The following is a 14,677-nucleotide window of genomic DNA, read 5'->3' as shown; positions in this document are numbered from 1 at the left end:
AAAACAAGTACATTTTTTCAGTGACAACAAAATCCACTTATTTAGTAATGATCTTCCTGGAAAAGTAGTGCTAGCAAATCCCCAAACAATAGGAAAAGAGCATGGCATTTACATTTCTGCATTTCATGTTTTTAAAGTACATCATCGCAGCTTGAAATTCACATATCAGCTTCTCATCATCGTGATCTACCTTGTACACAAGTCGAAATATAATGGCGTGCCACATCCATAACCTGAATGTGGCCCAGGTCACCTGATTAACTCCGGGGGCCCAGGTTCCACAACAGTCAGCAGCAGCAGGGCAAGAATGACATGGGGAAGCCAACTTGCCATATTAGGGAAGGGCTGTGTTTGTGCCAGAAAACTCACTCTGCCAGCAATCTCCACTGTGGACACAAGACAGACACAGATGTCTGCCTTCAGGGGGGCATCTAAGGGGTGTTAATATCAGTCTTGGAAGTGGGCTTCAAGTCCTTACAAGACTGGATCATTACACAAACATTCCTTGCAGGCATGTTCAGAAAGAAAAGCACTCTGCTGGATGCTTGCATGACAGCAACCAAATAAGTGCTGTCACACTCCATAAAGGAGAAAGTACAGTTTTGTACCTACCATAAATGTAGATGTTCGAAGATCCACATTGCTGCAGTCCTAACACTTGGGTAGTCCAGTATAAGGCTGGCGTCGTCGGTCAGGCATTTGTCTGACATCAGCCCCAGATGTCAGAAGACCCTAAAGATAAGGCCAAAACCAAAAAACACCAACACTCCTGTACCTAATACATGTACAATATATATATACAAAATTTACAACATCTACTACAAAACTGTACTATGTTCTTCATCTCACATTGCTGCAGTCCTAACACTTGGGTAGAATCCCAAAGCAGAGGTGGAGGATGGCTAAACTATAATGAAGCAGGAGCTGCCAAAATGCCCTGCAACACAGCAGTTTAGAATAGAGAGGAAGGTGGTAATGCTTGGAGAAAGTATGCACTGAACTCCAAGTAGCTGCCAAAAAAATATCCTTAGCCACCCCACCCCTAGAATGTTGTTGTGAAGTGGCTCTCCCCCGTGGAATGAGGCCTAATCCCAGCTGGAATCTCCTTGCCATGATGGGAATAACAGAATGCAATGCAAAACCCAATCCACTTAGATATAGTTTGTTTTGACACAGGCTTGCCCTGGGAACTCAAAGCAAAAGAAACAAACAACTGCTGAGACTGCCTAAAATCCCTAGTCCTGCTTAAATAATAACGCAACTGCCTGTGTACATCTAAAGTGTGCAAAATCTTTTCCCCTATTTTGGGGATCTGCATAAAAAGTAGGCAAATGAATAGTTTGGTTTAAAGCCACACTAGAAACCACCTTAGGCATAAATGAAGGATTAATGATACCCTATCCTTATGAAAATCAAAAGGCTCAACCGCCATAAGGGCCTGCAATTCAGAAACCCTTCTTGCAGAAGTAATGGCCAACAAAAAAGCAGTCTTCCATGACAAGTATTTCAATTCAGCAGTAGTTTCTCCAACACAAAATTGAGGTCCCAAGCAGGAGTAGGAGCTCGGGTCTTATATTCTTTGCCCTCTAAGAAATTGCTTGAACAAAGGATGAGAAAACAATGGTGGGTCACAATCATAGTGAGCTGAAATTGCTGCAGCATGAATCTTAATGGAAGAGAAAGACAAACCTTTGTCCAATAACTCAGTAAGATATTGAAGAGCCGCACTCAAATTAGGCTCAGAAACATCTAAATCCTTTGCTGCACTCCAAAATAAAAATCTCTTCCATTTTTCTGTATACACTTTAAGTGTACTAGGTCTTCTGGCTTCCATAATCACATTCAAAACTTGTTGAGGAAGTTGAGACCTGCTGTGGTTTAAAACAGAATATGCCAGGCTGTTAGATGAAGAGAGTGAAGCTTGACATTGAGTAGATGACCGTCCCTCTGAGACAAAAGGTGTGGAATTAAAGGTAAAGGCCATGGAGGCTTCCTTACCAGATTCCTCAGTAATGGGTACCAGTGTTGCGAGGCCAATCTGGAGCTATCAAAATCATCCTTGGCTTGTCTTGTCTGACCTTTAGGAGTACCTTTGGGAGGAGAGGCAGAGGTGGAAAGGCATACACATGAAGATTTTCCCAACTGAACGAAAGAGCATCCACTTTCCAAGCTGTGTGATGAAACCTTTTCGTGCAAAACTTTGGCAGCTGGTGGTTTAGTGGAGAAGAACAGATCTATGTCTGGAGTTCCCCAGGACACTGTCAATTGTCAATACATGAAGATCCAGTTTCCACTCGTGGGGATCCATGATTTGCCTGCTTAACACATCTGCTAAGGAGTTCTGTGCCCACAAAATCATGGCTTGACTGCATAGAGGATAAGAATGTGTTCCCCTTGCTTGTTGATGTACCACATGACAGTTGTGTTGTCTGTTAGAATCAACACCTGCCCTGGAAGAAGTAACTCCTTGAAAGCCATTAATGCAAACTGGACTGCTAACATCTCCTTCATGTTGATATGTAGATGCTGTAGTCTGGCAGGCCACTTGTCTTGTATCCACTTTCCATTCAGATGAGCTATGTCTGAGGCATCTGTCGTTAGAATCTGACTCTCTGGCGGGTCACAGAGAGTCCCTTGTTTAGGTGACATTCCTGAGCCCACCACAAAAATTCCTTTTGAATGCAAGGTATTATTGGAATGACAGTGTCCAAATCCTGGCAGTGCTGTGTCCATACATTTTTTAGATAACATTGCAGCTTCCTCATATGCAGTTTGGCATTGGGAAGCACCAGAATACAAGATGCCATGAACCCTAAGGCTTGAAGGACTGTCCTTGCAGTCAGCCCGGACTGAAGAGATAGTTGATGGAAGTAAAGGGAAAGATTCTTTTGTTTGTCCGGGGTTAAAAAGGCCATCTGGGCTGCTGTATTCAGTCTCACACCCAGAAAGCACATGTCTTGAGAGGGTACTAGACTGGACTTTATTTCGTTCACAGAATACCCCAGGCATCTTAGCACTGCTATCACATATTCCAGATGCTGAAGAAGCTTTCTTGAGCCAGAATCAGACAGTCGTCCAAGTAAGGATAGATTTGTATTCCTTTTAGCCTGAAGAAAGCTACAACTGGAGCCAGAACTTTTGTGAATACTCAGATAAGCCAAAGGGCAATGCAGAGAACTGATAATGGGAATTTCCAGCTATACTTCCTGCAACTGAGTCTGATGGGCACATGAAGGTAAGCCTCCTTGAGATCTAAAGTTACCATCCAGTGATCTTTGCCCAGCAGAGGTAAAAGCTGTTGTAACGTCAACATTTTGAACTTGGGAATGTCCAGATAAGTGTTGAGGATAGACAAATCCAAAATTGGTCTCCACGTGTTCCCCTTTTTGGTACTAGGAACAGGCGAGAATAAAATTTCTGGCACAGGAACCGGCTGAATGGCCCCTATCTGGAGTAACAGAGAAATTTGCTTGTGAGCCTCTTTTCTTTGCATAGGAGGAATGTCTGGCATGCCTTTGAAAGGAGGCAAGGTGTGGAAATAAAACCTGTAACTGTGGTGACCATCTGTCTTGGGTAATAACAATTTTCTTTGAAAAGTGCCAGCCTTCCTCCCAAAGGTGCTGCCAGGCGAGAAGGCTCTGGCAGCTGAAAAGGCAAGTCATTGGGTCTGCTTACAAAGGACTGACCCCTGCCCTCACCAGAAGACTGGGCAGGCGAACTGCCTGTTCTAGGCCTAAAAGAACCTTGAGCTCTGCCCCGTCTAGATCTACCCCTAGACTGAGAATCATAAGAAGGATAAGTTAGTAGGCCAATTTCTACTAAACTTTGGAGGCTGAACCTGCAAAATCTTTAACAGTCTGCATAGACTTAGCCTTGTCCTCCATTTTCTTTAAAACTGCTTCCACAGGCGCACCAAATAACACATCAGATTGTAAAGGAGCATCTAAAATCCTTGTCTTTACATGTTCAGCTAAATTCTGATCCCTCAGCCAGGCGTGCCTGCGAAGAACAGAACCAGTGGCTGCCACCCTCGAGAGGCCTGTACAGCATCAAAACCACATTGCAAGGAATGCTTACCCACCTGTTCAGAAACATGAACTAAATCCTGCAACTCTTTACACTCAATACCTTCCGCCAGAGCATCTACCTTAGACTTCAATTGTGAAAGGAGATAATTTTGGTATTTCAACATGTGAAACTGGCAATTCAAAGCCCTCATGGCCAAAGTGGAAGAAGTATACACCTTCTTTCCCCATCTATCCAAAGCCCTTGCCTCCTTATCAGAAGGAACAGGATTTTTAACAACAGAAGCCTTAACACCTTTTAGGCCCTGAGAAACAGTTTCTGGGTCTGCCCTAGGACTCTTAAAAAGATACTTATGAGCTTCAGGCACCCTATAATACCTATCCGGTTTAACTGGGGCGAGGCAAAGAATCAGGGTTCAGGAAGCCTCTGCAAAACATCCTCTACCACATCCAGAACAGGAGGTATAGCTAAAGGCCTATGCTGGGGTAGAAACAAAATTCCTAAGCCTTTTCCTGGAATCAGAGAAATCTTGACCTTCCCATTTAAAATGCTCCCTCATGGAATGAAGAGTCTCTGAAAAGAAAAATCCTCAGGAGGAGAAGCAAGGTGTAGAGTCATCTACATCAGAATCAGAATAAGGAGGATACTCCTGCAAGTCTTCAGCCGAAGACTAACACTGCTCAAAACTCTCAAGCTCAGGTTCCACCCTAGGCCTCTTATCAGGTGGGGGCATAGAACCTCTAATCATAGTAATCAAATCTTCTGCCATTTTAAGCATATGTTTCTTAGGCAGAGACCCTGAAGAACGGAGACCCCCACTGAAGTAAACCCTGGCCTGCCTCTAGAAGAAGCCTTGGAAACAGAAGGGGAGGGCCTAACCACCTTAGGGAGGGGAGAACAGCTACCTGAGAAGCCCCTTCAGCCTGGCCTACCTCCTGAGAGGACACATCCTGTAACAGTAAAGTCTCTCCCTGAGAATCCAAAGGAACTTCTGGTAGAACCACCGCTCCCGAGCTCTAAAGAACCGGCGTCCGGGACAGGCGGTTCTTCCATTTGTCCTTGCGCTTTTTAGACAGGCGGGTGTCGGGGATCCGACGGCATGTTGTAATTACAACGCTTCCCAAAACTAACCTGGCACAATCTAATCTTCTCTTAATAGTGCGTTTGTTAAATCTAGCACAAGCAACAACGTCGTGCTCAGGCCCTAAGCAAGGTATACACAAGGTATGGTAATCTCTATGAGGTATCTGTTTCCCACAAAATACAGTTATTCACTTTTTCTGACATCCGGTTAAATACTGAGGCAAGAAAAACCAAAATATTGTCTGAAACTCCGACTTCAGAAAATTTCAGAACGCCAACCTGCACTCGCAATACTGCTTCTGCATCGGACCATGCGGCAAAAAAGACTGGGGATATGACGTCGGTCATGCGCATTTGTACCCTGACGTCCTGATGTCAGACAAATGCGTCAGCCTTATACTTTGGTATTCGGGCCGACTGGGACATGGACTACCCAAGTGTTAGGACTGCAGCAATGTGAGATGAAGAACATCAGCAAAATCATGCGCAGTGTCACTGGCACAACAGGTAGCACACATTTGCCTTTGGTCCAGAAGGTTGAGGGTTGTATTTCCCCAGCAGGTAGATTGATAACACTTCAGTGCAGCACAAGGGGTATGCCACACTCTTGAGTGTGCTGTGTGTCGGATGAGTTTCTGATGAGATGTTAAACTGAGGCCTGGCCCATCTGCTCGAGTTGGTGGTAGCACAGGTGGATAAAAAAGATCCTAGGACACCTATCAAAAAGAAAAAGTGAAGTTCTCCAATGCTCTGGCCAAGCCAAATTTCCCCTAGTAGTATAAATTTCACCTCTGGTCTCCCCTAAAAAGAGGCTGCTGGTCTAGTGAAAGTGAAACTAACCTGGTCAACAAAGGACAGACAGATAATAAATAAATAATACATACATTAGAACAAATGTGCGACAACAGATATAGCAATGGCTTGGTGTTCAGCATTGCAAATATAAAGTATTGTACTCAGGAAATTCCCATAAGTCTTAGAGGCCTGGTTCACTTCCAGTGCATCACAGTCGTCAAGATGTGATGCAAGCTCCCTGCTTTCTCAATGTAAGCAGAAGCCGAGATCTACCTATATTACTAGCAACTTAAAAGGGGAATGGTCTGTTCTGGTGCTGCTAGGACTAAAGCTCCAAGACCAAGAGCTCATGGTCAGGGGGCTTTACTGCACTTCATCATCTCAGGCAATGTGTTGGCCTTACTACCTTCTGTATGTAGCTTTAACATTCCTTCACATGAATTAATGTATGTACCTTGTTCAAAGAGGACTTCACTTCTTCGCATTTAGAACTCCACTCACTTGCAGGACCCGGCTTCCTGACGAACCGAGAAAAAGACCTGCCTGGGGAGGAGTTCTGTTCAGAACTTACTACAAACAGCAAATGAGGTTAAACATGGTTGCAATAGCCTAGGGTGCATGTGGGAGTGTGAAGTAGCGTCAAGACAAAAAAAAAAAAAAAGAGAACAGCTTAGTCTCTCCCAGCAAGCATCTCGGAATGTTGGTATTCCGAATATGGCAGACCAAATGTGCGAATGGCTGAAGTCTGGTAATACCAGATGTAAATGCAAGGGAAATACTTACAAAGAACAGTAGCGCACATTAAGTTAGTTACCATAAAGTGTCTGCCATAAAACTACACCTGGGAGTACAGCTCCACATCCAAGACAGGCAGGAACTCTCAACTACAGGTGTTAGGCAGTAACTTCTAAAGCAGCTAAATCCTCCTCCCATTATCCAGTAATGACTAGCTTCCTCCTGCTTCATCTCCAATTTTTGCACAGTATGAAGAACACATGGAAATGAAAGGAAGGAGCAGCAAAGGTGGGAGCGGGGCTTTCTGCAGCCAGAGCTCTACTCACAAAGTGTGGAGCGGGGCTTTCTGCAGCCAGAGCTCTACTCACAAAGTGTGGAGCAGGGCTTTCTGCAGCCAGAGCTCTACTCACAAAGTGTGGAGCAGGGCTTTCTGCAGCCAGAGCTCTACTCACAAAGTGTGGAGCAGGGCTTTCTGCAGCCAGAGCTCTACTCACAAAGTGTGGAGCAGGGCTTTCTGCAGCCAGAGCTCTACTCACAAAGTGTGGAGCAGGGCTTTCTGCAGCCAGAGCTCTACTCACAAAGTGTGCTTAAAGCAATACTCAGAACTTCTGCATTCCTACTGCAGGATACACAGGACACTGTCCACACCTGTGCTTCTTGACTGGTGCCCTAGGACAGCAATGCCTTTGATTTCAGTGGCTCCAAAGGAAAACATGGACATGGAGGCTACGCCTACTTTATGCTCCTCCTTTGGAGGGGTTTGCAGAATGTTTACCGTGTGTGTGTAGCAGAATGATGTGGATTTAGCCAGGCATTTTGCAAGGTATTACCTGACCATTTTCTCTGTCTCTCTCTGTATCCCTGACAAATAAGACCAAAAGGTGGCCATATTTACAAATGTTTTACACAGACAGAACAAAACACATCAGATGTCTGCACATCCATGCAGTGTAATAAGTTCCCTCCTTTTATGAGCATTGACTAAGGAACACCTGAACATGAAATCCCTGACTCTGGTTAGCTTCTGTTGCAACCTTTGTCATGAGTAAGGAATTAGTAAACATGGAGACACTGATCTTGTGCACAATTAAGGTGGACATACAGGCAGGGCCTCAAATTCTCATATTTGCTTGTGTGAAGTGATGACAATCAAAAACAAAGTCTTCTGTCAAAAATAATTAAGATCTCCTGACAAGGTCAGCAGAGTAAATTGCTAAATCATTTCAAATGCACAGCAACAGAGACACCAGGTCTCACTCGGGCATTTCAACAGGAATGCAACTCTGACAAATGCTTTGTACAACCCGGATAATGACAGGTTTTGCAAAGGTTGGTTGACACTGAAATTTGGGATGAGATTTGTTCGTGTACATAGATTGAAGAGAAACAGAAAAGTGAGATGAACATTTCTGAGGCAGGAAAAAAAAACATGATGACAAAGAGCAGGAGTCAATGTGAGGGCTGGCTAACCAGAGGGGGCATAACTTCCACTTGTCCTTCTATGCCTGTAGCATTTTTCTCCAATATAGACAGCATTAGGCTGAGGCTAAGAAAATTAGAGGCTGTACTTCTTGGAGCTCCCCAGAATGGACATGCAAGCAAACGAGCTCCTCCTGCTGATGTGCACTATGTTACAGCTGGACGCAACTGGCTCTGGACTTTCACTGCAGTGAGTGTTAATGTCTAGTCTCAAAAGTAGGAGACCCTTAAACAGGGTGTCAATAAAAGATGCTTTACTGCCTTTGACAAAGGGGATTAGATAAAGCCAAGCATGCCTTTCAATTACTATGCTACATCCAGTCATCCTAGCAACACCCTCAGTGAACCTTTACGGCACTCAGACCATGATGTTGTTAAAGACAGCACTGGAGGTCAGTCTGAGCCATGAGTCCGCTTCACAAGAAATCTGAAGGCATCCCTTCTGTGGCTTAATGTACTGCACCAAGTATCTGTCTTTTAGAAATGCATCATGTGTAAGGCATTCCAGTGTCCTCAGAATTAGGGTGGTGGATGTAAAGTGGATTATTTGCCCATGAGAAAGGTTGATGAGAACAAGGCTGGGAAGGAGGGGCTTCAACAGTGAGATGGTCATACTTGAGTCTAGAACATCTACTCAAACTGCATTTCCGTCTGCTTTCTAAGGAATTGGGGCCACTGTATTAGGGAGTTTCCATGGATACTTTTAGTATGTCTACCACCCAGGACGATCAATCGTTTTGTTAGCACTTTGTTGCCGTCTTTAGTGTAATAAGACAGAATCTGAAGGTCATTTTATGTTCTTCTGGAGTAGCCTTCTTACTTGGGAGAAACCGGGATCACTGGGAAGGGATGGAGGAAAAGAACAGAGACTCAAAGAAACTTTGTCATTTAGGACCATGCAAGTGTAGCCTAAACGAAATTACAAATGCCAGCTCACGAGAGAAATGCACAGCAAATAATATAGATACAGCGGTATCAAAGAATAACTAACAAAATAACACGTATGACATGCAAATGGTAGTTCACATTACATAAACACATTCAATACCTATTATCCAATGATAAATAATAAATACCCACCACCAAACCCCTACACTGTTAAGATGGAGAATAAATAGGGACTACAGAATAGCAGCTGTTTGGTTACCATATTGCACTTGTTAACCTTAGACATGATTCAGTATAGCCATCACATCACATAATAGTAATGCTGGTGGTAATTGCTCAGAGCAGCAGAATTAAATGAAAAAAAAAAGAGGTTTCAATGCATCAGGTATTATGGTTGGTGTCCATATTAATAAGTCTCACAGTTGTAGGGCGCAAACTGTTCCTGAATCTGGTAGTCCTACAGCGGAAGCTGCGGTACCTCCTTGCAAACGCAAGTTGTGAGAACAAGTGTTGCCCTCCATGTCCTCATATGTGGGGTCTACTTTTAAGGGGTAAATTCAGATGTTCTCTCTTTGGCTGTAGCATTTTTGAGTTATTTTGAGATGTGGAGAAATAAAGACCAACAAGCCTGGACAGTTGGTCACAATCAGCAGCCAATGACAAATGATCTTCTCAAGGGGGAAAAGTAAAGATGATGAATAAGGGGGCTGCAAGCAAGCCAGTGGCACTTCCCTAACTGCTTCTGTGGCTTCAGCTAGTAATATGGTGGTGGTCTTAACTTTAGCACCTCCAGACAGCTCCATAAGTTCAGCATTGGCCTTCCTTATGCCTAATAGAATTAGTGGACTTGTGGCATCAAGGGCTGGACAGTGGAAAAGCTTGGGAGAGAGATGTGGAGCAGTAAGCCTCTCTGGGCTCCAAGATCTTCACATTTTCTAATACTTATTTTCTGAACGTTTTGTACTGGAAACACTGGGTACAATCTCCAAACTCCGTGCAGACACTGTGGTGATTCACTCCTAAACAAATATGACAGCAACTGTGGTCGTCAGTAAAAAGGATCTGCTTAGCACATGTACACAAGAAGAAAACCTTCCATAAACAGTAGCAGGCTGCATGCAAACGAGGAGGAATTTACACACCCTAGTCGAGGAAAAAGCAAGCAAATGTCTGCTTTAAATATGGTCATGATTATGGAAGGAAACCGCAACAAATCCTTAAATTTAGAAAAAATGATGAGGCCATTGTACTTTGCTAACTACTTCATTTAACAGAGAAAGAACTAGAAAGAGAGGGGAAAGTTACTCTCTGTATGGATAATTGTGGAAGGGCGCAACGGCCTGTGAAAATTCTTTCTGCCAAGCCCTAATGCCTGTGGCAAGATGTCTTGCCTATCTTGCAGTCAGAACTTTAGTATAACAGATCATTCAAACAACCTACCCTGAAGTGTTACAAACTCAGATTGTACACCATGTTATTGGGATGTCTGCTTCGCACATAAGGGACGATGGATTTTCAACTCCCACTAACTTACCTGATGTAGTTCCACACATTAATGTGAATATGTTTGCATTATGTGCATACATATACACGGACCTCTCAACTGCTCCTATTTTGGAACAACTTCCAATTCTCAGGTCACATTTACCACTGAACAAGATGTTCCTATTTTTGGAGTAAAGTTAGAATTTTTTAGGGCTGATTTCACACAATTTTCTAGTACACAGAAAAATCACACTACATGACCAACATACTAGTGGTAAAAATCATTTAAAGAAAGAGGACACACATCTGACATCTCCCTTTTTCTTGAACAAAAATAAATCACCTTGTGAGATATAATTTTGAAACACATAATTAAAGTCTACAGATTTTATACTCTCTCTTTGATAATGTGCCTGTATTTTTCCATCATTTCGCATCACACACTGCTTTTTTTAAATGTGCTTCTAAGCAGAATTGCACATTCCTACAGGAAGTGGAAAGATTCTGTACTACTTAGTATTCAAATTTTATGCTAATTACATGTCCAGATTTTTATCTGGATGCTACTACTTTCAGATGTCTACAGGTTGAGAGGTATGCATACATGTTTGTTTCTACATCTCTCTTCAGTAGACCATGTATTGTGTCCACTTTGGTGTGATGTATTTGGAATGCTGGCAGACACATTTAGATGGAAAACCACTTCAGATACAACATCTCCTCCATTCTTGCTCACTGCATTTAGTAATGCCACAAAATGCACAACAGATTACTGCCATCATTGATGTGACAGCTTATGTGACCATGTTAACCATTTGACAGCATTACACCAGGGTTTAATAATTGCTTTAATGCCTTTTTGGTCTAACCTTAACCAGCTGAAATGGTGATCATTACTGTAAACTACCAAAATATGTGTTTACTCACTCAGTCTGTACAATTTGATAAATACTCTGTGTAGTCATGCCTTCCCCACTTACATTTGTGTAACTTAACTTGCATTCAAAGCCGGTTCACGTGAGAAAAAGATTTGTTGATCAGCTCACTTGGCAGCTCTGGAATAAGAGTGCATAAATACATTTAGCTCTTCTTCATGGCATTAATAACATCACCATCACCAGTTCTCCAGTATACCAATTAGTCTAGTGAAGTTCCTCCATCCTCCCCAAATGTAGCAACCTTTAATCTAAGTTGACTATGCCAGTACTGGTAATCTGATGGTTTTACATCTACAGTGGTTATTAAGACCCTCCATCTCTTTCTACATTTCCAAAGTGTGCCATTAACTGACCATGCTCGTCTGTCCTTCAAAGCTAGCCGACCAATGGAAGGAGGGCACATTTCATTACCAGAGATGAGCAGCACAGTTCTATGTTTGAACAGGACAGATGAGTACAAATATGAAGGCAAGAAGTCCTACCAACATGACCATGTCCTGCTGCAGAGGTTCATGGGTAATTACTGGGCTAACTACCACCAGGGCCTTTATAAGCCTAGCAGTGCAACACAATCCAGTTATGTCCCTGTGTAACATGGGAGTTTATTAGGAGGGATATGTTAGTCAGGAAGTTTCTAGAGGCTATGTGTGTGTGTGGGGTTGTTAAACAGATGCCCACATTATCAGAGACTTGGGGGCCAGATCCAAGGTGAATTTACAATTTCCCATCCATTGGGATGCAGTGTGACCTTAAATGGTGGGCACAGTTTTAACAATACCCACCACTCGATATGAAATCTTCTGAGAATATAATCAGCCCACCATAAGGGTACCTAAAATAACAAAATGCTGCTTCCTTTGGATGCTCACCCCAAGCAACCATATCTGCAGGTCTGTAGAGACAGAACACTGTCAGCATGTCAGACACCTAGCAGCAAAACCCAAATTGGCAGATGTGCTTAAGTTACGTCATCCCTTCGGGAAAGGTGTTATGGCAACAAGCCCTTAGCCCCTACATTTTTTTCAATTCCAGACATCATTCAACATTACAAAATGGAAAGAGAGTAAAGGTACTACAGCATTCCTAACATACAGACAAGTCACAATCCACGAGAGCCGAGAAAGTACAGGATGAATGTCAGAGACTCCAAGAGAAAAATTTAACCATGCAGAAAAGATGTGTCAGGGACATTCTTAACATGGAAATCTGTGGAAAATCACTCCCCAGTCCAACTGGTGAATCTGGGTATTTTGAGGCAATGTTACAACTGCCTCATGTACAAAGACAACCCTCTCCTCCTACCACCAAACACCAATACATGTGAGAGATGCAATCATACAGCCAAACTGGAGGATAAGCTCTCTCAACCCAAGACTGGATCAGACAGTCAACAGGAGAAGGGAAATACTTGCATCACACCACCAAGTCTCACACAGACCCATTAATGTGTGTTTTCTGCACTAGCAGAAAACACACATAAATACATGAAAACATAATTGGAGGCTCTAAATAAAAATTTGCAAAAACAACAGAGACCTCCAAAGCAAACATCCAAGCAACCTCCAACCCCAACACAAACCATAAAACACATACTTCACAAAACCAGTGTGCCATGCAATCACAGCCCTTAAGGCAAAATAACATAGCCAACATACTAGTAATAGGTGACTTTATAGTCAGGCACACTGACGTCCCACTCACTAGGCTAAATAAGGAGAAGGTTATTGTTAGCTGCCTGTTGGGTGCCAGGATCCACCACATAACACAAGCACTCAGGTCACTCCAGAACAAGTACAAATATGACTCTGTCATTGTCCATGTTGGTGTGAATGACCTGAGCCGTACCTCCCTGGACTACATGAAAAGAGACATGGAAGACCTCTCTGATCATGTAGCCCAGGCTGGTATGACCCTGACCCTGAATAGCATCCTGCCCTCACCAACAATGATACTATGGTATAAAGAAAAAATTCTCGATTTCAACAGCTGGCTAAGTTTCTGCTGTCAATTTAAAGGGGATCCAGTGTCTGTCCACCTGGGATGACATGCTCGACAAGCTATGCTGCTTCGCTAAAGACGGCTTGCACCTGTCACCCTTAGGCTTTCGAACACTGGCCAAGGCTCTTGCCACCTCCATAGTGCCTTTTTTAGGCAAGGCTCAAAAGACAGACCCACTGCCGTAAATAGCACAAGTAACAAAAAACTGAAGGTAATGCTACTCAATGCCAGAAGTCTAAACCTCAAAATGCATGCACTCGAGGCACTCCTCAGTATGGAGAAAATCGATATAGGTGCAGTAACAGAAACCTGGTTTAAGGCTCCAGAGAGCACCCCAGCACTACCAGGCTACAACTCATACCATACATTTCGGCCACAGAACCCGAACTGAAATACAAAAGGCGGGGGCGTATCCATATTCATCAAGGATACCCACACCTCCAGGTTAGTGGCACAGCACGATGCCTCAGAGATCATCCACATGCAACTAACAATGGGCAAAACTGCAGTTCAAATTGTAGCTTGCTACAGATCACCCACCATGTCCCAGGACCCCCATTCCGCGTTTCTGGAAACATACAGGTTCTACCAAACACCCTAATATTGGGTGATTTCAATTACCCACACATTAACTGGGGAACTACTCAAGTACTAACTCCCTTGCCCAACATTTCCTGAAATTTATAAACTCAAACGCCCCGGTTCAACTGGTCAACACTCCCACCAGAGATGACAACATATTGGACCTGGTCATCACCAACATGGGCGACCGGTGTTCCACACTGGAGGTCAACCCCTCACTGGTTGGATATGACCATAAACAAATCACTTTGGATATCCACATTCTGCCCCCACCCCTGCACAAGGAAACGACCATGAAAAACTTTTCAAAAGCAAACTTCACATTACTTAAGACCGAGATGGAAAGTTTCAAAGCCCCATGCTAAAGGTCCAAGCTGCAAAATCCTTTACTAATGCATTCTACGGGCACCTACAAGAATGCATGGACTGTGCTATCCCAAGCAAAACCAAGACTCACATCTCCAAGAAAAGGAAACCAGTCTGGTGGACTCCTGCCATAAACAAGCTATACAACAGGAGGAGGACACTAGTACAGAAAAGAGTAAAATCCTAAGAAGGAAAGACATCCCTGATCAGTATCAGCAAGAAACTATGATCCCTCATAAAATCATCCAAGGCGATCTTCGAAAGAAAAATTGCCAAGGACTCCAAAGATAACCACAAGGCAT

At 43.4% G+C, this 14,677-nt stretch overlaps 1 protein-coding gene across 1 annotated transcript in view; it reads right to left on the bottom strand.

Annotated features, from left to right (window-relative positions):
• The window catches only part of LOC122810494 (neuron navigator 2-like), a 2,968,645-nt gene that overhangs the window by 1,162,501 nt on the left and 1,791,467 nt on the right, over positions 1-14,677 (bottom strand). The gene's annotated exons all lie outside the window — the stretch shown is intronic.

This window comes from Protopterus annectens, chromosome 9.part0 (genome assembly GCF_019279795.1).
Source record: "Protopterus annectens isolate FY-2018-M chromosome 9.part0, PAN1.0, whole genome shotgun sequence".
NCBI classification, from domain to species: domain Eukaryota; kingdom Metazoa; phylum Chordata; order Ceratodontiformes; family Protopteridae; genus Protopterus; species Protopterus annectens.
The sequence above is the reverse complement of the archived record's forward strand: the minus strand, read 5'-3'. Positions and strand labels throughout refer to the sequence as shown.